At 37.0% G+C, this 24,906-nt stretch overlaps 1 pseudogene; it reads right to left on the bottom strand.

Annotated features, from left to right (window-relative positions):
- LOC100612923 (centriole and centriolar satellite protein OFD1-like) overlaps nt 1–10,678 on the bottom strand; it is a 63,235-nt pseudogene extending 52,557 nt beyond the window's left edge.
- Between the last annotated feature and the right edge of the window lie 14,228 nt (nt 10,679–24,906).

Genomic DNA, 24,906 nt, shown 5'->3' on the forward strand with positions numbered 1-24,906 from the left:
CTTTTTAATTTTATTTGAGAGGGGTTTATAAAATATTACAGCATTATGTTATTTTACCAGAAAATACTTAAATACACATCTCTGACAATAATATTTTAAATAGATTTTACATATCACCATGTCACTGGCATACTTAATAACATTAACCTATTATGCTAAGAAAATTAATTAAATTCTTTAACACCATCTAATATCATCTATACTCAAAAATCCCTCAGATCATGCGATTGATTGAGAGAGAAACCGGACCGTTTGTCCTATAGACCATCCCACATTCTGAATATCACAGATTGGTTCCTTATGACTTCATTTAATATACTCCTCTTTTTCTGGTATTTCCCTTAAAATTGTGTGTAGCTCCAGAGCCTTAATTGTATTTTGTTCCAATTTTAGGCAATAATATTTAGTGAGTGGTGGTGTATACTTTCCATTACACTGCCTTGGAGGCATATAATGTCTGATTGTCCTACTTCCAGTAATGGAAACTGTCACTGTGGGTTCAGATGATGTCAACCTGACCCTTCCATCATCAAATTTCTCACCAACACTTCAACTAAGGTTTTTAGAATTAATTGATTATTGTTGTCAAGTTACATTACGCTTTTAGGGGACACAAAATGGAGATTTTCTTCTTCTATCATTCCTTTTGAATCTATCAATTCAACAAAGAATAACTTTCTCTCCATAATTATCAGCTTATCTTAAAATGCTCTTCATCTGGAAAGGGACGATGAATGCTTTAAAATTTCCCCTTCATCTCTTTTCAGAAAAATGGGTCGATGTCTTAGCAACTTCCAATGATATCTAATAAGTTTTTATCATTCTGAATTTATTTACTTTTATACATGTGATGTGTTTTTGACGATTGAAGTTATTGCTCAAATTATGTCTTTTTCTGTCCAGTGGGAGTTCACTAAGTTAACATGTATGTTAATATTTTGCTTAACTTGAAATTGAGATGCCTCTTTGAATTATACTCACTCCCAACATCTCTCCCTTTTAAAATACTATATGTTGCTACAAGACTTTGACGGAATATCACATGAATACATTTGAACCTCTAATCACTAGCCACATATTGGATAGTGTTCAATATTCATTCTAACTTTTCAAGATATCACCAATTAACTCCAATTCAATTCTATGTCAGACATGTCACTTAACTGAAATTTGAGGTTCTATCACTCTTCATACCTACGAATTCTGTTTATACTCATTGTTATGGAATTTGGAGTTCTCCACGATTTGTCCTTAAACTTATTTCTCATTACTACTTCACCCTACCTCATTGCTGCCCTATTTGTCTTTTTCAGCTTCTGAAAGGCAGATCCTTATTGAATACTTCCTGCAAGTCTAGGCTCGTGGAAGTTTCTGAGTGAATTTGGGAAAGGGTAAAGGGAGTTGAAATCAAAACAGTAAGAGATGTATTCAAATTTTTTTGCTAATTCCCCTAACTCCCTTTGCTATGGCTCTAGGCTCACCAAAAGAATACTGTCAGTTATGGGTCCTTCTAGGTAGATCTTACTTTCAAAAAGAGATTGCTCTCACCAAAGTAATATATTGCCTATTTCTCTTTCAGTTATGTTTTTTTTCATTATAAATAAGTTCCTGGCCTTTTCATTACAGGTAGCTTTCCATGCTGTATCTTTTACATACAGTCGATAGAAAAAAAGATGCCTCATCTACAGTTCCTACAGTTATTATCATAGTCCTGTTTTTCACTGCAAACTAATTATTTGTATTTCTGATCAGTCTTGTGAGCCAGCACAATGTGAATCTACCCACTCTCTGAGTGCTGATAACTTAGATCACTGAGTCAAAAAGGCTGCAGAGTAGATCTGAGGCCTTGGCATCATGATAATGAATATAACCGTGTGAGATGGTCAACAGCCTTTCCCCTGGTGGCACAAGTCTTTGTGTTAGCCTTATCCTCATCTATCTTATTTGAACTTCTGCAGGCACAACTCACAAGGCATCACAGATTAGATTATGCTTTGATCCAATTATTTTATTTTACACATGAGAAAACTGAAGCCCTAAGAGGAAAGGACTTTTCTGAGATTACAAAGTCATGAAAAAGCCACGATTTATTCCAAGTCTCCTGATACTCAGTTGAGCATTCTTTGCCTTGCCTGATGCGTCTAGATGGATAAAAAAGCATTTTCTTATTATCATTTGGATTTCATAAATATTCATGGATTATAAAAGTCTAGTGATGCCTGAGACCTTAGAGACCATATAATCTATTGTATCTCAACGGGGATCTATGGACTAGATATATTAGAATGATCCCTGGAAATTTTCATTCTATAGGACTGGGATGAGGATAAAAAAACTGTGCTTTTTATACAAATAAAAACTTCCCAGGTGATTCTGCACAGTAAGACTTGGAAACCTCTCCTATTTTATAATTCCTTACTTTTGCTGATGAATTAACAGGCCTAGGAAAGAGAAGAAATCTTTTCTTTACACATAATTTCTTGCTTAGGGTCTCGATCATACCACAGTTGACTTTTGAGCAGTTATTTACAACTCCAGCACTATGTACTAAAAGAGATTGAAGCGGTTCAGTTTGGAAGATCTACATTAGGGAAACAACACCTAGAGTAAATCCTGGAGCAGATTGTGAAGTCAGTCCCAAATGTCATTTGGGCACAAGTGTTTTTTGCTTCTATTGCTGAAATGCACATAACTTATGCCATGGGACATATTCAAAGAGGCAGAAAGCTACAATTAGAAGGTGGCAATAACACACATTGCCATCAATGAATTTAGAGAAAAAATAATTGAACTTGTCATTAAAGTCAAAGCTGGATGCATTTTGGAAGGGTAATCAGTTTCTGAAGGGCCCTAGTGCAAACTATTCACATCGTTGGAGGTTGTTCTCAGCTACATGCTACAATTAGGCAAGTAGGTTGTACTTTAATACTAATGGGTAGTTCTTGTTCTGTGATATAAACCCATTTTCGAGACTTCTATGCCTATATCAATTGTATATGCCAATACCTCCTCAGATGTGTATCTGTACATTATTTTTCTTAATGATATTGAACACTTTCGTATGTGAGGCAAAACCATAAAGCATTTTATTGTCAGATAAGGGAGTACGACAACTTGTATAGGTTTGAATTAAAAGATAAGTTTACTTAGTAGTATTGGTTCAGAGGCAAGAATTATCACATTCAATTTGTGGAAGATAATGAGAAAGATTGATGGCATACGAGGTGGGCTTTGGAGAATGGGGTGGGTGGAGACAGATGAGAAAGATGAGGGGAGATGGAGGGAGGGAGGGAGAGAGAGAGAGGGAGAGAGAAAAGCAAGAAAGGAGAGAGAAAGAATGAACAAACGCATTCATTCCAGGTTTCCAGGCTTCCAGGCTCAGAGAATTGTATGAATAATGCTACAGGTGAATGAGAGTACAAAATAGATCAGGCTAACCCAGAGACTTATCCTTAGCAGACATTATTTGAAAGGACAGTTCACCCTCTAAGTTTCCTTAAGAAGTTTTCACTGGAAAGCTCCTGTCTTCCGCTTTCATAGTTTGGTGGTAAACAGAGAGGTGTAGTTGAACATCACCTGTAGACCAAATAGGGTATTAACAGAAACCTAGAACTCTGACAATGATGCTACAATTATGCGGAAGGAGGGTCAGTAGTGTTAAGGAAAAGGGAGTAAAGGATTTAGAAACTGAAGGGTAAATTTTCAGCCTCTTCCTTGCTACAAATTAAACATATCACCTTGGGTTTTTACTCAATGTCTTTTGCACCTTGCTTTCTTTCTTTATAAAAATAGGATGAAAATGCCTCTTCTTTCTAGGTCTGTGGATTGCAGTGAGGATCAAATAACATAAATGCAAATTTTGGTGTTATTATTAGAAGTAATAATGGTAAAATGGAGTATTTCATATCATTTAAAGATTTTTTATATATGCTAAGATTTTTTTCATACTTTTTCAAAATATCAATTCAGTAGTGCCATAAATAATTGTATTAAATGAATCGCTGGTACAAAGATCACATTCTGGTTCATAAGTCCTGTCTGGATGACTTAGAAATATTTAGCTGTTAATATGAATATGGAAATCCAGCAGACTGAATCATTAAGGAGGAAAAAGGACCCGTTTTATGCATCAGACAGATTTCAGTAGCTTATATTGTCTACCTACAGGAGCTAGACACAATGATTCTTGCATATTTTGGATTCAAATGCATTTTTATTATTATTTTACCCCTGAAGCTAGGTTTGGAAAGACAACATTTGTTACTTAAGACAACTTAGAAAAAAAAAAAAAACTATTTCTAAGTTATCACATTGAAAGGGTTGTTATGAGACCATCACGTTATTTTATTTGCCAAATATGAATATGTTTCCTCAGTAATGTACTTTTGAATTTGTGTAGTTGTTGTTGTTTTTAGAGAAAGAAGATACTGTTCTCAATAAAATAAAGAGCATGCTCAAATAACGAACTAATAAACGGATAAAAATAGTCAACATTGAGATTCTTGTTCACTGTCACTAGTAATCAAATAAATACAATGCAAATAAATCGTTGAGTTATTATTTCAAACTATCAAATTTGCAAACATTTAAAAGAAAAACAGCTGGCAAATTCATAACCTCCTTTAAAAAGGGAATACTTAAATGAATTATAGTAGAGTGATTCAAGTACATTCTAAAGAATAGATGGCAGTGAGGAAATAATCATTATAAATACACAAAAAAATCTGATGTATAATTGGTGATCTGCAAGAAAATGTGGGGAAAAGGTAGTAGCATTTACTTCTGAATGGTTGTACAATTTTTAGAGTTTTAAAAACTCCATTTCTGAATTTTCTGCAATAATTATTACTGTTATTATCAGTAAAAATGAGAAAACAAAAATATGTGTGTGTGCACTCATACATGAATGCACACCTACTTCTTCTAGAGTTGTTTGGTTCTTAGTTACAGTAAAACTATAATCTACCACAAAATGACAGCAGCATGTTTTATTGAGCTGCCGTTGTGCATATGGCCTGTTTATTCTTTTTTTTTTTTTTTTTTTGGTCAACCTATACTTCTTGTTTGGCTTTCTGTATTATAGATATTTGATATTATAAATATAAATATTATAGATGTTTGCAAGTTACATGTTTCTAATTGCCCAGCTACAAATATCAGTGGTGGTATATGCACTATCTAGTACACTCATTCGGGACATAAATTTATATAACAGAAAGGCTGCTGTTTTTGTAATTTAAATACACAGGGCTATTTTATTCTATGGGAGCAAGCAGAATTTAATTTAAACTGGCGTTTTTTCTGTAGACGTGGGAGTAGAATTTTTTTTTTTTTTTTTTTGAGATGGAGTCTTGCTCTTAATTTTACCCAGGGATGCACTATTTTATTATTTTATAGTGAATAATATCTGACAAGCATACATTATATTGCTACCTGCTGAGTCATGAATACATGAATACTACCAAGTAAATAGCTCAAATTTATAAATTTTAAAGCAATTTTTATTTTTGAATTGATCTTGTGTTTTTGATAGAATATACCTAATAGGCTTAAAGTGCATGTAACTGAGCAATTTTCTTTTATGTAATGATGCAAAGTATATGAATAGTAAGTAATCTGACTCAGCAAAGAGACAAGAGTTCATACCCAAGAGATTTGTGCTTTGAGGTTTGGAAATAGCTCTTGTTATGTATTTTTGATCTTGGGTGGGCTATTGGCTATAAGTCTTGGTGTCTTCATCCATAAAATGGTATTAATAGCACCTGCCTTTTCTGCTTTTCAGGTGTAGAGACTTGAAAAGTAAATAATAATATGTGGAAGTTCTCTAACGCCTTCTGTGCCCAGCTTGACCACATATTCGGGTTTTTGATAATTAGCACAATTAAAGTGAACCAAGGGGGAACAAGTTGCTGATTTAATTTTGGGTTAAATTGTCTTCACCCTGTGTCATAGGCTTACTTAGTCCAAGTATTCCTTAAGTATGCGTGTCTATTTAAGAGATTAGCTGAGGGTGGCTATTATTCAATCTCAATTTATCTCAGCTTTGGGAAAACAATCCCTGCGTGTACCCTATCTGTGCTTGTGAGTCCACAGTGGGATTTTGTATAAAGAACAGCATGTTTATATTTACAAGATTGAAACTGTAGGTGAAGTTCATAAACATCTGAAATAATTCTTTTTTCCTGAAATATTTCCTGCTCTTCTGGCATTCTTCTTTGTAATATTCAGTTTCACATATACTTTCCTAGTTACATTGCAAACTCCATGGGGTCAAAGTGTGTGCTAGTTTTGCATACTACTGAGTCTGTCGTGTCCATTACAGTGCTTGACACATAGCAGATGCTCAATAATTATAACAGCAATTATACACACACACATATATAAATATATATATATTTATATAAAATATATAAAAACAATGGACTGACAGACTCATTAAGTCCCACCACCCACCTCCTATTTCCTAGCATAGTGTCAGGTACTTATTAGGTGAACAACAGATAGTGACTGTATCTTATTTATATTATTTAGGATGGGCCTCTAGGAGTTCAGTAACTTATTGTTTTGGAGTAAATCAAAATATTAATCCTTACATGACACTTAAATGCATGAATACAGTATTGTGCTTAAGTAGGATACTGTCCTCAATAATTTAAAAATACATGCACCTATTTTTTTTCCATGCATTGAAAATGACTAGTCCAGAGATGAATATGAAGGCAGTGATAAAAGTCTGGGAGCAATATCGTCTAACTTAGGGCTTGAGGCTCATTTGGATTCCCACTTAGGGCTGGAGGCTCATTTGGATTCCCTAATTATGCTGATCTAGATCTTCAGGCTTGTAGTTCTCCCTGAGGGTCTTGGTTATTTTTCCTAATAGACTCACCAGTCTCGTTAATCAAACAAGTCTTCAACACTAAATATAAATCTCATCATAAAATCAAAGTTGCATTTATCCTAGTAAAAGTCTAAAGCTACTTCTACTAATTACTAACTTTGGGGAATAATTTGCCTAGACACCAGCAATGTGCTGGGCCTACATTTGGGCTACAGTGTATTTACTTACCATAATTAGTGATTTTTTAAAAAGGTAATTTTCCCACTTGGAGTAAAAGAACATCAAAAATAAATGCTATAATTCAGTGAAGTTTGTAAAAAAAGGGTCTATGTCTATATATCCATCCATACATATGTATGGTATTCATGACACCTTCTAAATTAGTGCAGCAATACATTATATTTTATCTCTGATTTAACTGTTCTTATAAAATAGCAAGATTATAAAAATTCCCACTTAACCAACATTAAAAGCAGCATTAAAATCTACAGTACTTAAAGATCATAATATCAATAACTTCCATGATATGTGCTTACAAATTTTTTCCAAATATTAGATGATTGATACTTCATTTTCTAATAGCTTTCAGACCTGACAATCTGGATGGTAAACTGTAATTCAATATCTCCAAACTTACATTTGGCCAGATTATCATCTTGTGTATGTGTGTGTGTGAAGGAGTGTGTGTATGAAGGGGTGTGTGTGTGTGTTTGTAGCAGAGAGAAAGATAGAGAAATAAAAAAAAATAAATAAAACAAACCTGGTAAAAGAAAAATTATGCTTTGGAAGATAGGGCTTATTTCCCTCTTGGTATAGCCTCTTCACAATATTATTTTTTTTTATTTTTTTGGGGGGGACATAGTAGGTGTGTATATTTATGGGGTACATGCGATGTTTTGATGCAGGCATACAATCTGGAATAAGCCAATCATGAAGAATGGGGTATCCATTCCTTCAACACCCATCACTTGAACTACAAACAATACAATTACACTCTGTAATTATTTTAAAATGTGTAATTAAGTTATTATTGACTACAGTCATCTTGGTGTGCTATCAAATTGTAGGTCACAATCATTGTTTCTATGTTTTCTTAAAACCATTGACTATCCCCATCTCCCTACCAGGCCCCCATTACCCTTCCCAGCTTCTGGTAACCATCCTTCTACTGTTTATGTCCATGAGTTCAATTATTTTTATTTCTTGTCCCACAAATAAGTGAGAACGTGCAATGTTTGTCTTTCTGTGCCTGGCTTATTTCACTTAACATAATGATCTCGGTTCCACCATGCTGTTGGAAATCACTGGATCTCATTCTTTTTGTACGGCTGAATAATACTCCATTGTGTATGTGTACCACATTTTCTTTTGTTTTTTTTTTATTATACTTTAAGTTTTAGGGTACATGTGCACATTGTGCATGTTAGTTACATATGTATACATGTGCCATGCTGGTGCGCTGCACCCACTAACTCGTCATTTAGCATTAGGTATATCTCCCAATGCTATCCCTCCCCCATTTTCTTTATCGCTTGATCTGCTGATGGACATTTAGGTTGCTTCCAAATCTTTTATTTTTTCCAAAAATCTGAAATTTGAGCTACCATATGATCCAGCAATCTCACTGCTGGCTATATACCAATATCAAAGTAAGCCACAAAAGTCATGTCCTCTATATCATTAATATAATTTAGAGGTGGACAATAAAAAGAAAATTAATGGAGAAATAAAAGCAGAAGTTTATAAAAAATGTATAAACAAATGAGCCCACATTACTCAACTTTATATGGGTAAAAATGGAAGTAAAGTCACAATATCAGGCATTGAAATTATTCTGTATTCTGTTACTTGGTGTAAGGTGATTTGCCACAATCCAAGAGTCTATGAAGTAAGTTTGTATGAGATAGGATGGAAGGAAAGGAGAATTTGAACTATCTCAGGGATATTTTTTAATGATTGAAAGCTATGCTATAAAATCTCTTAGGAAAAACATGCTATCAATTGCCTGATGGAGTAATGCATATCTCATATCCTTCTCATCTCTATTCCTTCAGATCACAGTAGCTTTGGCAGCAATATCGAGACGTTGTCAGTTAAGCTTCTAGATCCCTCCATCTGCCACCATCAACATAGTCACATGACTAGAAATAATAATTTATGTATCTAGAATCAGCCACAAGTAGACTGCTGAGTACTTACTACATAAAGGCAAAGCTAGCATTTTTGGGTTGGGGGGGCAGTTGTAGAAACACGTTAACAGTTCTGTAAATACACATAAAGACATGCATTTTCCTTAATCACAAATAAACCAGAAGCATTTTCAGTGATTTAAAAAAATTAAGAAATAGGGAACTTAAGAAGCCTTTGAAGCCACAGTGGCTCTTGCCTGTTATCTCAGTATTTTGGGAAACTGAGACAGGGCCTCACTTGAGGCCAGGAATTCCAGAGGAGGCTGGCAAACAGAGTGAGATGCTGTCTCTAGAAAAAATAAATAAAATTTAAAAATTAGCTGCTTATTTTGCAGTGTGCCTACAGCCCTAGCTACTTGGGAGGCTGAGGTGAAAGAATTGTTTGAACCAGGGAGTTTGATGTTGCTGTAACTTATGATCTTGTCACTTCACCCCAGTCTGTCCAGAGGATTATCTAATCATACTGTGGACTATCGCCAAATCTGCAGCAGTGAATCTCTGGACACATTCTGTGTCTGGTAAAGTCACACTTTGGAACCAAGAAGAATTTCCAGCCTTACTTCCCTTGACAGAGCCTATCGCTAAGACAGTCACAACATAGATCCAGGATAGAATTCCAACAATAAATCCCTGAGCAAAAACTATAGCTGAAACTGCCATACCATGGATCCTCGATGAAATGCCACCAACAAATCCCTGGAAAAAATACAGCCTGAATATTTAGCAGTAAATACCTGGCACTATCTGAATTTAACCCAGTCTCATTGTGGATCTTGGCTTATTTGTCAGTAGGAAACTACTCTACACAGTTCCATACTGAAACAATAACACTGTGAACCCACATTGAGTCTCCAGCAATACTTTCCTGGAAACAGTTGGGAACTGATATAATCACATTAGGGACCCATGCTGAATCACTAGTGATGAATTCATGGATATATTCTTCTATATGTGATACGGTCACAACACGTATCCAGGCTGAATCAGTTATTAAATCACTGGACATACTCTGAAACTGATATACTCACAACATGGATTCTGGCTGAAACTCTAGGATTAAGTCCCTGGGCACATGATATGTTCCTACCATGGACCCAGGCTGAAAGTCCAGCAGTATCTTGGATTCAACCATGGATTCTGGGTAGAATGCCAGCAATGAATCCCTGGAGAGAGGCTACAGCTGACATTGTCCTACCCTGGAACCAGGCTGAATTTATGTAGAAGGAAATGCCTGGACACCGTCTGAAACTTATACAATCACAAAGAGGATCCTGAGTGATTCTCCAGCACTAAATTCATGGACATGGGCAATAGCTGATGCAGACCAGCTGTGGACCAAACCTGAATTTCCAGCAGTAAATCCCTGGACAAAGTCTGTAGTTGATAGTACTATACCATGGATACAGGATGAGTCTCCAGCAATAAATCCATGGACACAGTACGTATCTTATACGATCAAACCATAAGCCCAAAATGACTCTTCAGCCGTAAATCTCTGTACACTACCTGAATCTGATACCATTATCCTGTGGACACAAGCTGAGTCTCCAACAGTAAATCCATTCACAGAGGCTGTAACTTCCACAGTGACACCATGGGCCCAGGCTGTATCTCCAGCAGTAATTCCACGGACACAGCCTATACTTTCCATAGTCGTACCTTGGACCCAGGTTGAATGTCCATCAGTAAATACCTGGAGAACGTCCATAGCTGATGCCATCACACTGTGGATAGGGGCTGAATTAACCGCAGGATATCAATGGATACTGCCTTGGGCTGCTACTGTCACACTATGGGCACAGTCTGAATCTCCAGCAGGAAATCTTTGGACACAGTCTGTGTATGACACAGACACACCATGGCCTCAGGCTGAATCTCCAGCAGTAGTTTGCTGGACAGAACATGTAGCTGATACACACCATGGACTCAGTTTGAATTTTTAACCGTAAAGCCTTGGATCCAATCTGTATCTGATACACTCATACCATGGACCCAGGCTGAGTCTTCAGCACTAAAGCATTTGACACAGGCAATAGCTTATACAATCAAGCTGTGGAACCAAGTCAAATCACCTGCCGTAAATCTCTGGAAACATATGAAACGAATATGTTCACATGGTGTACTGAGGTTGAATCTCCAAAAGTAAAGGAGGGGACACATCCTATACCTGCTACAGTTATACCGCTGAACCAAGCTGAATCTGTAGGAGTAAATCCCTCCACAAAGCTTGAAACAGAAATACTCATACTGTGGAACCAGGCTCATTCTAAAATCAACAATCTCTATACATATACTCTACTTGATAGAGTGACATCATTGGCTAAGAATGTTTGTGTAGCAGTAAACCCATGGAGACAGTCTAAAACTGAAATAGTCACATCATGGGCCCAGGATCTGTTGCCAGCAATAAATCCCTTAACAGTGGCTGTAACTGGTATAGTCACACTGCAGTACATGGCTGTATCTCTAGTAATAATTCCCAGGAGAGAGGCTCTAGCTGATACAGTCATAATATGGACACAGACAAAATCACCAGCAATCAGTTTCTGGTTGTAACCTCTGCCTGGCACAGTCAAACTACGGACCCAAGCAAAATATACACCAGTTATCACTTGGAACCAGGCTGAATTTCCAGCTAGAAATCCCATGATACAATCTTAGCCTCCAATTGTAAAGATCTGAACAGAGTCTGAATCTCTAGCCCCAAGTCCTCTGTTATAGGTGGAGACTGATATAGTCATACCATGGACCCAGACTGAATCTTTGGCAGTAAATCCCTGGACAAAGCCTGTTGCTGATACACTCACACTGTGTACACAGCCTGTAACTCCATCATTAATCGTTTTTTCACAAACTTTTCATGGTACACTGAAAGCATGGGCTCAAACTGAATGCTTACCAGTAAATACCTGGACAGAGGCTGTAGCTTCCAAAATTATACCCTGGACCCAGGCTGAATTTCCAGCAGTAAATCCTTAGACAGAGCCTTTTGCTCATACGGTAACAATTTCGGCACAGGCTGTATTTTCAACAGTAAAGATCTGGCCACAGCCTTCATTTAATACAACCACCTTATGTATTTAATACAACCAATCTGAATCTGCAGCATTAATTACATGGATACAGCCTGCATCTGATACATACATAGGATTGATCTAATCTGAATCTTCACCAGTGAATCCCTGGAGACTGCCTATATCTAATATATTATCATTGTGGACCCAGCCTGTATCTCTAGCAGTCAATCTGTGAATAAAGGCAATAGCTTCCATAGTCATACCTTGGACCAAAGCTTTGCTTTTAGAAACAAAACCCTGGACACATCCTGTATCTGATATACTTATGCTGTGGACCCAGGTTGAATCTTCTGCAGTGATTACCTCCACACAGGCAGTATCTCACACAACTATACTGTGGCTGCATGCTGCAGGCCTCCAGTAGGAATTACCTGGATACAGACTGATCTGATCTTCTTATATCTTCTTATATCATGGAACAATGATGAATCTCAGCAGAAAATTCAGGGGCATGGGCTGTAGTTTCCACCGTGTTACCATGCAACCAGTTATCCCTTCAGCAGGAAAAACCTGGACATCTACCTGTGTCAGAATCAATCACCCCGCGGACCCAGTCTGAGTCTCCAGTAAAGAACACATGGACAGACGCTGCAGCTTCCACACTCTCAAAGTGGACTCATGATGATTTTCCAGATGCAAATGCTTATACACAGAGCGAAATGGGCACATACTGGACAATGCGTAAAACTGAAGCTAAGAGGCCGGGCGCAGTGGCTCACACCTGTAATCCCAGCACTTTGGGAGGCAGAGGCGGGCGGATCACGAGGTCAGGAGATCAAGACCATCCTGGCTAACCCAGTGAAACCCCATCTCTACTAAAAGTACAAAAAATTAGCTGGGCGTGGTGGCGGGCACCTGTAGTCCCAGCTACTCGGGAGGCTGAGGCAGGAGAATGACCTGAACCCAGAAGGCGGAGCTTGCAGTGAACCGAGATTGTGCCACTGCACTCCAGCCTGGGTGACAGAGCAAGACTCCATCTCAAAAAAAAACAAACAAACAAACAAACAAAAAAAAAAAAACACTGAAGCTAAGAAACTCTGAACAATGCCTGAAGCTAAAATATTTAGAGTTTCATTACCACCTCAACCTGATACTCATGACCTGTGATTCATGAAGAAAATCAAGCATCTATTTTATGGACACATCATGAAATTGAAAATATCAATGAATAGACGTTGTCTGAATTTGGAACACTTATATCTTGGACAGTGCTTGTACCACAAGCAGCAGAACCATGGCCCCAGCCTGAAGCTCTGCTTAGCACACCTTTGTTTAAAACTGGATCAGAAGAAAATGAAACCTTGGGCTCAACCAGAATTTCAAACACTGAGCACATTTACTCCATTTGGACCTGGTAAACTAGAATCCTGGGCCAAACATAACACTACTACATTGAAAACAAGGATCTAATCCGAAACTGATGTCTTCTACCCGTGCACCCAATCTGAAGTAGGTACAATGAGATCCCAGACCATTTCTGAAGAAGATACAGTAAAACTATGGAACTGGACTGAAGCAGGCACAATCCACCCCTGGACTCAACCTAAAACTAATACAATCAGACTTTTGACTCATGTGAATTTCAAGCAGTCAGACCCTGGACCCTGTCCTTGTCTGATACACTGTTGTATCAGGCTGAAATGCAAGCTGCAAAATGCTTGACCATGCCTGACATTAATACTGTGAGTTCTTGGTTTCAGACTCAAAACAATGTAAGAATAAATGTTACTCAACCTCATTCTCGAGCAGGTACTACCTGGATGCAGCCAGAATGGCAAATAATCCACCCATGGAACCAATCTGAAAAGAATGCAGTCAGACCCTGGACCCAGTCTGAAGGTGATGTTCTGCAACCTTGGATCTATGCTGAAAGCAATACAGTCAGACTCTGGGCCCATTCTGAAACTGATAAAATAAAACAACGTACTGAGCCTGAATCTCAAGCAATTAGGATGTGGCCTGAAGAGGATATGTTCGCACTTTGGTCCCGAACACAAAACGATGCAGTTTGGCCATGGACCCAAGTGGAATCACAAATGACCCACTCCTGGACCCAGAATCAACTTAGTATAAATTACCCTTGGACTCAGCATGTACCTGCTGCAATCAGACCATGGACTTACTCTGAAATTCAACCCTGCACCCACCCTGAAGCCAATACAGTGATAAGATACTGGTTCCAGACTCAAATGAGTTCATTAAATCCTGGGACCAACCTGAAACTGAAGTATTCCAAATTTGGACTGTAAGCCAAGTAATAAAACCCCAAAACTTCATTGAAATTGATACAGTCACATCTCGCTTACAGACTCAGTGTGATACAATTAGACCCTGGGTTCGTCCTGAAAGTCAGCCACTCTCTCCTTGGCCCCACACTGAAGCTGGTGTCAGGCCTCTGAGCCCAAGCTAAGCCATCATATCCCTTGTGACCTGCACGTATACATCCAGATGGCCTGTAGCAACTGAAGATCTACAAAAGTGAAAATAGCCTTAACTGATGACATTCCAACATTGTGATTTGTTTCTGCCCCACTCTAACTGATCAATGTACTTTGTAATCTCCCCCACCCTTAAGAAGGTTCTTTATAATCTCCCTCACCCTTAAGAAGGTTCTTTGTTATTCTCCCCACCCTTGAGAATGTACTTTGTGAGATCCACCCCCTGTCCCCAAAATATTGCTCTTAACTCCACTGCCTATCCCAAAACCTATAAGAACTAATTATAATCCCATCACCCTTTGCTGACTCTCTTTTTGGACTCAGCCTGCCTGCCACCAGCTGAAATAAACAGCCATGTTGCTCACACAAAGCCTGTTTGGGGGTCTCTTCACACGGACACGTGAGACAGTTTGTATATTTCAGCCCTGGACTCAGCAAAGAGTACTACAAATCGTTCGTGGACCCGCCCTGAAACCCAAGCAGAGAGACTCTGGATCAAGCAGAAACTGAAGATAGAGACAGATCTTCGTTTTACATTCAAATGAATAAAGGCAGACCATGGGTTTATTTGAAATATCAAATAGTCGGCGCCTGGATCCAGCCTGAACTTGATGTAATTCACTCTTTTATCCAGTCTGAAACCTTCCTATTAAGATTCTGGCCCAAGGTTCTATCTCCAGTAGTCAAACCATGGATCTTGCTTAAAGGAAGAACACTCATATCTTGGATACTGCCTGTAACCCGAGCAGACACTGGATCCAGTCTGAAGTTCATCTTATTGAATCCTTCGGTGTTTTTAAAGCCGGCAAAGTGAGAACCTGGATCCAGCCTGAAACAGAAATACTAAGACCCAGAACCCTATAAAGCTGTTATAATTGCATCATTTTCTCCTCCTGAAATTGAGCCGAACAGAGAAACACTATTAACGAGTCATTTTGGCTGCTTGTCCAAACGTGTACCCTTTTTGCTAGTAAAAACCGTTTATTCCCCAGATCGGTATTTTATAGCTTTGTCAACTGAGATAACTGCCACACAAAGCCAATATAAAATCAATTCTATCCAACCAAGCCAGTTTACAAGCATTTGGCTTCCTGGAAGAGTTGTTTACCAGCTCTATGGCAGGAAATTAAAAATTATCAAGACAAAAGAAAGCCCTCATGTCCCAAGTACCTCTCTTATCTCTCTTTATGCTTTTTCTTTATTCATTCTTGTTCTCTTCCATCTGTACGTACACTGACCCCTTCTTGTTCTGTCTTTTCTTCTTGTACTTTCCCTTCATTCTGTATTTCCCATCTTGCTCAGGTATTTCTCCTCTGGTCTCCTCTCCTATTCTGCTATCCATAGGCTCTTTTGCTAATCCTCCTCAGAATATATTTCCCTCAGCATTTACTAAAGAGTCAATTCTTTCTCATTCTTTTTCATCCTTGCATACTGCTCCAGCCGCACTTTTAACAAAACAACCTCTCCTGATGCCTGGGTGTCAGTCTGGACCCAAGCCTGGACAACAACCTCTTAGGCATTCAGAACTCAATGTTTCCCTGGATGAGTGTCAACTAGCTGTGATTTGGAAAGAAAGTTTCCAGGCTTTCTGGCTCTTCAGGACAGCTGTTATTTCCCATGAAACCACAGGCAGCTTTAGTTGAGTCAGATATTTGAGTTAATGTACTTGGTATGAAGACTCTTGTTGAACCCTAAAACCAGAGTTTGTAGCAACAGAGGTTATGTTCTCAGACCGTTGCAAAACCAAAATTTAGGTTATTGTGTGAATCAGCAGAGATGTGTAAATATTGAGAGAATATCTTTTTTTTTTTTTTTTTTTTTTTGCCAAACAGGATGTATGAGCTATGTGTTATGAACACAATTCTATTCAGAGAGCAGTATTTTAAAGATAGCCTTACTCCTTAGAAAGGTTTTATTATTTTCACTTGAGGTATATACATATATACACACACTATTGGATAATAGTATAACATCTTGGATACTAGTATCAGATATAAATAATGATATACTACATATATAAACTATATATACATATATTTATATATAGCATCTATATAGTATATATGTGTATATATGTAGTATATATGTAACTGTGTGTGTGTATATATGTGTGTGTATATATATATATATATATACGCTTTATTGTTAGAAGGGGAAGTATGAAGATAACCTCTGTACTATATTTAAAATTGTGGGATGAATAATGTATATTTCTATGTATTTTCTCAGAATTGAAGATAATGAATTTCCAAGCATTTTTCTAAAAGTCTAAATTTAGATTTTAGAAAAGGAAGGGTAGTAACACTAATCACTCTATACCATGTGTGGGTTCCTCTGCAGAGTGTGGATTATGCCCTGGCATTATCCCTGTCTGTCCTAACTGCTGGGAGGCAGAAATTGGTGAAATCTCTTGGGTGATTTCTGCACAAATGTTTTTCTCCCATTTTTGTGCTGGCTCCATACTACATGAACAGTGGATCATTAGCACAGCTAGATGTGTCAATTTTATGTAAGTCTGAGCAATTCATTTCAAGATTATGATATCATTATAAAGCAAGTAAAACATTGAGATTGTTACTGAATATGTTTCTTTTCTATTTATTTATTTATTTTTGTTTGTGTGTGTGAGACAGAGATAGGGAAAGAGAGAGAGACAGAGACAGAGACAGAGAGAGAGAGAGAGAGAGAGAGAGAGAGAGAGAGAGAAAGAGACTCTCCCTCTATTGTCCAGGCTAAAATGCAGTGGTGTGACTCACATTAGCCTCAAACTCCCAATATTAAGGGATGCTCCCACCTCAGCCATCTGAGTACCTGGGACCGCAGGCACACGCTACTGCATCTGGATAATTTTGTTGTTGTTGTTCTTGCTGTTGGTAAGGAAAAATTCTCATCATGTTGACCAATTGGTCTCAAATGATCTTTGAAAATAGTTTCTAAAGTACTATTTGCAACTGAGTGCTTACCTGGACTTCATGTGATTCACGTGAACTCCAGGATTTTTTCACACTGAAATGTGGAAATAATAAGATTTTTTCCTCGATTTTTTTTTCCCCAGAAAAAATGCAGAAGCCCTGGCTGTGGTCCGAGTGGGGCTTATTGACCTCCAGGATCCTGCCCAAGCTGAGATTGTCACCTTTGAGCATGCCATGCCCTATTTAGGTCCCAAAGGACCTCTAGGACCTGGGTTGATCTTCCTGAAGCAACCACTACATTTTCAACCCAGGTTCCTTCCTATACGCCTGGAGCAATGTCTGGAACAAGAGAAAATATACAACTATATGACTGTTGGCTACGTAGTTGGTCCCTTATGAGGGGGTGAGTAAAGAAGAAGACACTGGAATGAAAGAGAAGCATATTTAGGAAGAGAATAGTATCCTCTCATGAATAATAAATGATTTGTCTTTCCCTTCACCATACTTCTCCCTCTAATGTGGGCTAAAATTTGAAGACAAACACAATACCTCTTCTCTGTTTTCTATCAGAAAGTCCTGGAATTGTGCAAAAACGGCACCTGAGCATCCTACAAGTCAGCACTTGTGCCCAATTTTGGCTCAAGCTGAATGAACTCACTTTCTGGGTGGAGGCCAAGAAAGCCATGTGGGAGGCTGACTGTCAGGTGACAAATTCATGGGGTATAAATATCAGGGAGAAAGAGGAATATCTTGAAAACCAAAAGTTACTTCTGGCCCTCCTTTAAAATATTGTTTGATATCTTGTCTCTTGTTTCTTGCAAGGTGACTTGGGAGCACCTTTCGTATGCCATCTACAGCAAAAGGACACTTGGGTGCAAGTGGGAATCTTGAGTCACTTTGAGGACCATTGCACAAAGCCCTAAGTCTTCGGTCAAGTGCACCCTTTCCTTTTCTGACTCCAGGGAGTGACACAGTCTAGCTATGCTCCCTGGTACAAGCAAGGGCCCATGACTACCTCTGCTTCTATGTCCCATTCAGTCTCTACCTCTACAAATGCTTCAGCTTTTACCTCCACCCCTGCTTCTATTTGGCCACACTTCTCTCTGCCACAGCCTCAGAGTAAGGCTCAAAAACTTGGTAGAGGTAATAAAGGAAGAAGAGAATGGAATTAGAAAAGAAGAGAGGGAAGCAGAGAGGAAAGAAAGCTCTTCCTGAAAAATATATGAGTTTTTTATCTACCAAATCACAGAAATTATTTTTCTTGTGGTTTACAAAGGTATTTCACACTTGATCTATGATTCAATTTCCATTGTATCCCTGTATGATATAGATTACTGTATAATACAGGTCATGAAATATGATTACTATAGTTATGTTAATTGCTTACTCTTATACTAGATAAGTAGAATGGATTGTTCAAGTTCTTATGGCAAAAGATGAATAGGACTAACATTAAGACACACTCTCCTAACACAAAGTCATTTCTACCACACAGTATCTTACATGTGTAATAGAATTATTTTGAATTGAATATATTTTAAGTTAAAGACATTATGATGTTTGGAAACAGCATAGCAGTTGGTAAGTAATGTGTTTTAGGTGCTGGTGTACTAGACTGTATTACATTGTGATTATCAGTTTCCTCCTTCCCTTGGCTATCAGAAAACCTATCACAATATTAGCAATGGCTATTTCACATTACTGTACTTCCACTTATTTCCTTAGAAACTGAGGGATCTCTTTTGGTGTCATGTACTAAATGTGCACTTAACCACAGCTATATTATAGCTAACACCTATTGTCATAGCTACAGTGAATAACACATTAAAACACAAAGGAGGCCACAATTATTTGCTCACATTCTGCAAAGTCTGATTCAAAGACAACTACACTTAAGATCATAGTTATGCTTCTAATTTCATCTATATTTCCTCACCTCTTCTAGAGAGAGCCTATCTTCATCGTTTTTATATCTATATAGGCATTAACCAGCATTGCTTCAACTCAGTTTTCTGAGAAACTCTCAAATGTTTTTTAAAATATGAGCTATTTCCTTAACCCAAAACTTGAATGTTCTATTTAAACTGTCATTCTGATATCACACTAAGATTGTAAGTTCAGGAAGATAAGCCCCCTCCAATTTAGAGACAGGAGCCTTATCTCCAAATTTTTCCTTGTTTATCTAATATCTCCAAATCAAATAATTTTTTGTTGCCCATCTACTTTGATAACTTTTAAGTAGCTAAAATCATAGCTATATAAAGGTTGCAATGGGGAGAAAGCTGGAATGACTCCCAGTACTTTGACTGAAGAAATTTAAGTTAGGACATAAAGAAACTGGGAACTTAGAAAAATAGTAAGAGGAAAACTTTTTTTTTCAGAAAAATGTAAAAACAAAAACAAAGGAAAAACAGAAAAGAGGTAGAAGTTTGTGTTTGCTAGTCATATTTAACAATGCTGACCTGGTTAGCAGAAATAGGAGGGATCTAAATTTTTTTTTAAATGGTCTACATGTGGCAATTCTACTCAAATTAATTGTGTGAATTTTCCCCTTGGCTTTGGCAGATCAGATTTATCTGCGATATGCCATGCCTTGGAAGGCTGTCATCATCATCTGTGGCAGTCAGATCTGCAGTGGTTCCATAGTTGGCAGCTCTTGGATTCTCACAGCTGCCCACTGTGTCAGGAACATGTAAGTTTGTGCCTGCCTCTTCTCATGTCCTATAATTCATTATCCCATAATTGCATTGCTGGAAGTTTATCTGTCCAAATTCACTTCTATAATGCATGACCATATCACTTATACAATAACTTTTTTGTTTTAGGCTAAAAAGAAATTGCCTCACTGTGTTTGACTTATTAGTACCTCTGTTAGTTATCTCCTCGCAACCCCATTGTCTGTGGACTCTTTATTCATAGATTTCTGATTTCAATGAAGATGAGCTAGGAACCTTGTGTATCATGACAAAAGCAATATTCTGGAAAGCCTGATGTAGGTTTAAGGTTCAGGTTTAATGTAAAAATAAATTTAAAGCAAGTGAAAAATAGTAAGGACAAATAAAATAAACCAAAATAGAGAAAAATAGAGAAATGCAATTAAGATAAGTGAAAATAAAATGAAGATAAACAATAAGTACAAAAAATAAAAGAAATAAACAGAAATGAAATAATTTCCAATAAAAAATTTCAGAATAAGGAGAAAAAATAAAAAAGAAATATGGATAAAAAAATAAGATAATATGAAGGAATATGACTAGAAACAAATAACAGAAAAAATATAAAATCAAATAAACTGCTAAAAACAAGATACAAGTTGAAGTATATTTGAAATGAAGAGAATGTAACGAGAAAAAAGAAAAATAGAAATAAAATTAAATTAAATTAATAGATAAAATAAAAAATAAAGAGAAACAAAATAAAGATAAAGAGAATGCACAAAAATAAAAAGTTAAATAGAGAAATAAGACGTCAGGTTAATCTACAAAACATTTCACCCAACAACAGCATAATACATAATACTTCTAATTTTATATGACACATTTTCTAAGATAGGCAAACTTGTGAGATAGCATGCTAGTTTTAGCATATTTAAACTGATGGTAATCACAAAAAGTATTATTTCTGACTACAATAAAATACAACTGAAAGTTAAAACAAAACCATCATGTTTGCATATATTTGAAAACTGGACATATTCTTGAGTATACTATTTTTCAAGTGTTAGAACGTGCAAGTTTTTTAGATGTTAATGGTATACCAGGTGATATATGGATCAATGAGATGTTTAAAAATGGTGATAGTTTTTGCAGAAGTACTAAATTATTCTAAAATGTTTGAGTCAATATTTACCTGTGTAACTCAGGCTGCAGTATAATATCATAATCATGACTTACTGTATCTTTGACCTCCAAAGCTCAGTTGATCCTCCTACCTCAGCCTCACAAGTGCTGAAACTGCAGGTGCATGTCGGCATGCTCAGAAAGTTTTTTTTTTTTTTTTTTTTTTTTTTTTTTTTTAGAGACAGGGTTTCACCATATTTCCCAGGCTGGTCTCAAACTCCTAGGCTCAAGCAACCCACCTACCTTGGCTTGGCTCCCCAAAGTTCTAGGATTACAGGAGTGAGCCAACACATATTGCCCTATGATTTCTATAAACACTCAAAAAACCACAAGTAACCAAACAACCTGTAAAAAAATAAATAAACTCAGAGGAATAATTGTTTTGTATTTCAAAATATATTGCAAAGTTACATTAATCAAAACAGTGTGGTGCTGGCATAAAGACAGAAAAATAAATGTTGAAACTGATAAGAGAAGGCAAAAATAAATCCACATGCATATACTCAGCTTATCATAAATGAGGGTTCCCAATCCTCATGTTGCAGAACTTTCTCCTTACTTCAGCAAAATTGGGTTCTTCTCACATGACTAGGAAAGATTAGGCCCAGGGATACTCTGAAGGATGAAGGGTAGAGTTGATTGGGTAAAAAGAAGAAAAGAAAAACTGTCAACAGAGTGAGTGGGAGTCCTTTTTACAAGTCCCACCTCCTGGGTAGATTAACACTAAACCATCACGTAAGAACTGCAGAGGCCAGTCTCCTTCTCCCTGCCCAAGGAGTGAAGTTTCCCTGGCTCCAATCACTTCCCCCAGTGTGGACATGGATACTATTCAGAGAGAATCAGTTGAAAAAAGGCAGGCTTCATCTGGGAGAAGCAGTCTGATTTTTCAGTCTTTATGCTGTTTTAGGCTTGAAGATGGGGTTTCACCCAGGACCATTGGCTGTTTTCTAACTCTGTTATTTCCCCATATAAAGAAGTACATCTAACTGCCATTAGAATGAGGAGAAGGATCAGGACCAACACCACTTTTAAGAGCTTCCTATTGACAGGGGGCACTGTTTTGGAAAACTGGCAGTCAGATTTTCCTAAGAGGCCTACCTAAGTGTCTCCAGTGAAAGGGGCCTTGTCTGAGGCTCTGGTGGCATGAATTTGGTAACCTAAATGAGAGAAGAATCAAACTGGGTTATTAAAAATCATGTATTAAAATAAAGTAAAATAAAACAAGGGGAAGGTGGCAAGGACGGCTCAAAAATTCCAAGGTATTTTTCCAGTTTACATAGGAAGGAGAAGGACAAAAGCACAACTTGAAAATTTTCTTTCACCCTTTTGCCAGCATGTCTGGCTTCTGTGTTCTTTTGCCCTGAGTCCAATCCTAAGTTAAGCCAACCAGTCTAAGGTTGGAGAATGCATCTGAGGTGACTGTCCCATAGTATGAAGACATGATTACCTGTCTGTAAAAAGAAGACAGGAGAAAACAAGGTAAAAAGTAAGCATTTTTTCAAAGGAGGCCCAAAATTTCAGGATGCATTTAAAAGGAATATAGACTGATAATGAATGGCTACTCATCTAGAAGGAGAGTGAAGACCATGTATCCCTGATTCCTTTATCTTTCTAGGAAATATCCAGTGTATGTTGAGGGATAGAAGAAAGAATGTTGTCTTTCCCCCTCGCATCCTTGTATCCCCGAGTTCCAGGGATTGTGATAGGTTGCAACCCATGGATGTCAAAGCAGCTTTCACTCACGTTAACAGGAAGGCCTGTTGGGGGTGGAAATATCTGCTCTTACCTACATATGTCCTATCTTCCCTGCTCTCAGTAGTTCTGGAGTTCATTAGACTTCATTTATACAACAGATACTATCATGGCCTTTATCCGTGAAATGTGAGGCTTGGCTTAATCCACTGGAATTAGTCATGCTCACTTCCACGGTGAATTTTAACCACCATAATCATCTGCCTCTGGATTTCTCAGATCCAGTATTCTTTCTTAGGGCTTCAACCTGAGGCTTGGAATTGAGGTTGGGACAAAAATGTTTCTCAGGGGATTGCATGGACTCCTCATTAGCAGCTAAATGCTAAGATAAAGCTGTGGAATTGAGTCCTCTTTCCACAAGGAAGAGAAAAAAATGCTTGTGACAGACCCAGATAACTAGTGGCAATAGTTAACTTTGCTAAGATTTGGGGGCCACCCTATTTATTTTCATCACTGAAAAATTTGCAGGATAATTGCCCAGAACTAGAATATTAAAACAGATTTTTCATCACTCATCCCTTTTTGTTTCTTCTGAGCTGCGGTTGAAGACTGCAAGTTTTTTCATAGGAATAAGCATGGTTGGTCTAAAATGTAGGCAAAAATTCAAACTTCATGGTTTTAAAATTTAATGACAAATGTATAAGTTTTGATACATGATCTTTCTCTATCCAGTCCTCTAATTAAAAAAAAAAAAAAATCATGAAGACCTGCCGGTAACAATATTTAATTTGTTTATTGATTTGTCGTATTTTGCCTTAGCTGTGTTGAAGTACATATCATCTATACCTAATTTGTTCAGTTGTTTTTAATTACAAAGTCATGTAAAATTTTCCAAATACTTTTTGTTTATCTAGAATAAAAAATAAAGATGTGTAGCAGTAAACTTAATTAAAAAGAGAAACACTCTCTACACTATAAATTATAAAACATTGATGAAAAAAGTAAAAAAAAGATATTTTTGCTCATGAGTTATTAAAAATATTGCTAAAATGGCTATGCTACACAAGGAAATCTACAAATTCAGTGAAAACTCTATAAAATGCCAAGAACATTTTTGAACAAAAATGAAATTAAGAGGCATAAAATTTATGGGGAACCAAAAAAACACTCCCCAAATAGCTGTGAAAAAAGAACAAATCTGAAAATATCAAACTACCTGACTCCAAAACATACTGCAAAGCTATAACAAGCAAAACAGCATGATACTGGCATAGAAAACAGACACATAGACCAAAGTATCCAACGATCCCAGTAACAAAATTCATAAACCTAGAGCCAAGTAATTTTTAAGTTGCTTAGAACATACATTGAAGAAAAGACAATCTTTTCAATGAATGGTGCTAAGAAAATTGATTATTTAAATACAGAGGAATACAACTAGTTGCCTACCTGTTACCATATTAAAACAATTTAAATAAAAATAAATAGAAGATTGAAATGTAAACTCAAACTTATAAAACTATTTGAATAAGACATAGAGAAATTCTTTACTAAACAGGACAGGAAAAAAATTTTAAATAAGATCTCAAAACCACAGGCAAGAAAAGCAAAAGCAGACAAATAAAATTAACAGAATCTAAAAAAAAATTTACATAGCAAAAATAAATTAACAGAGTGAAAGGACAACTTACAGTGTGGGAGAATATATTGGCAAAATATACATGTCACAATGGAAAAACATAAAGATATATAAGAAACGTAACAGCAAAACTAACTCACAATTTAGCAATAGGCAAGATACACTATGTGACACTTCTCCAAAGAAGACATGCAAATGGCCAAGTACATGTAAAGATGCTCAACATTATCATTAGAAAAATGCAAATTAAAGCTACCATAAGATACCAAATGACTCCAGTTA

This window comes from Pan troglodytes, chromosome Y (assembly GCF_028858775.2).
Source record: "Pan troglodytes isolate AG18354 chromosome Y, NHGRI_mPanTro3-v2.0_pri, whole genome shotgun sequence".
In the NCBI taxonomy this organism is placed as follows: Eukaryota; Metazoa; Chordata; class Mammalia; order Primates; family Hominidae; genus Pan; species Pan troglodytes.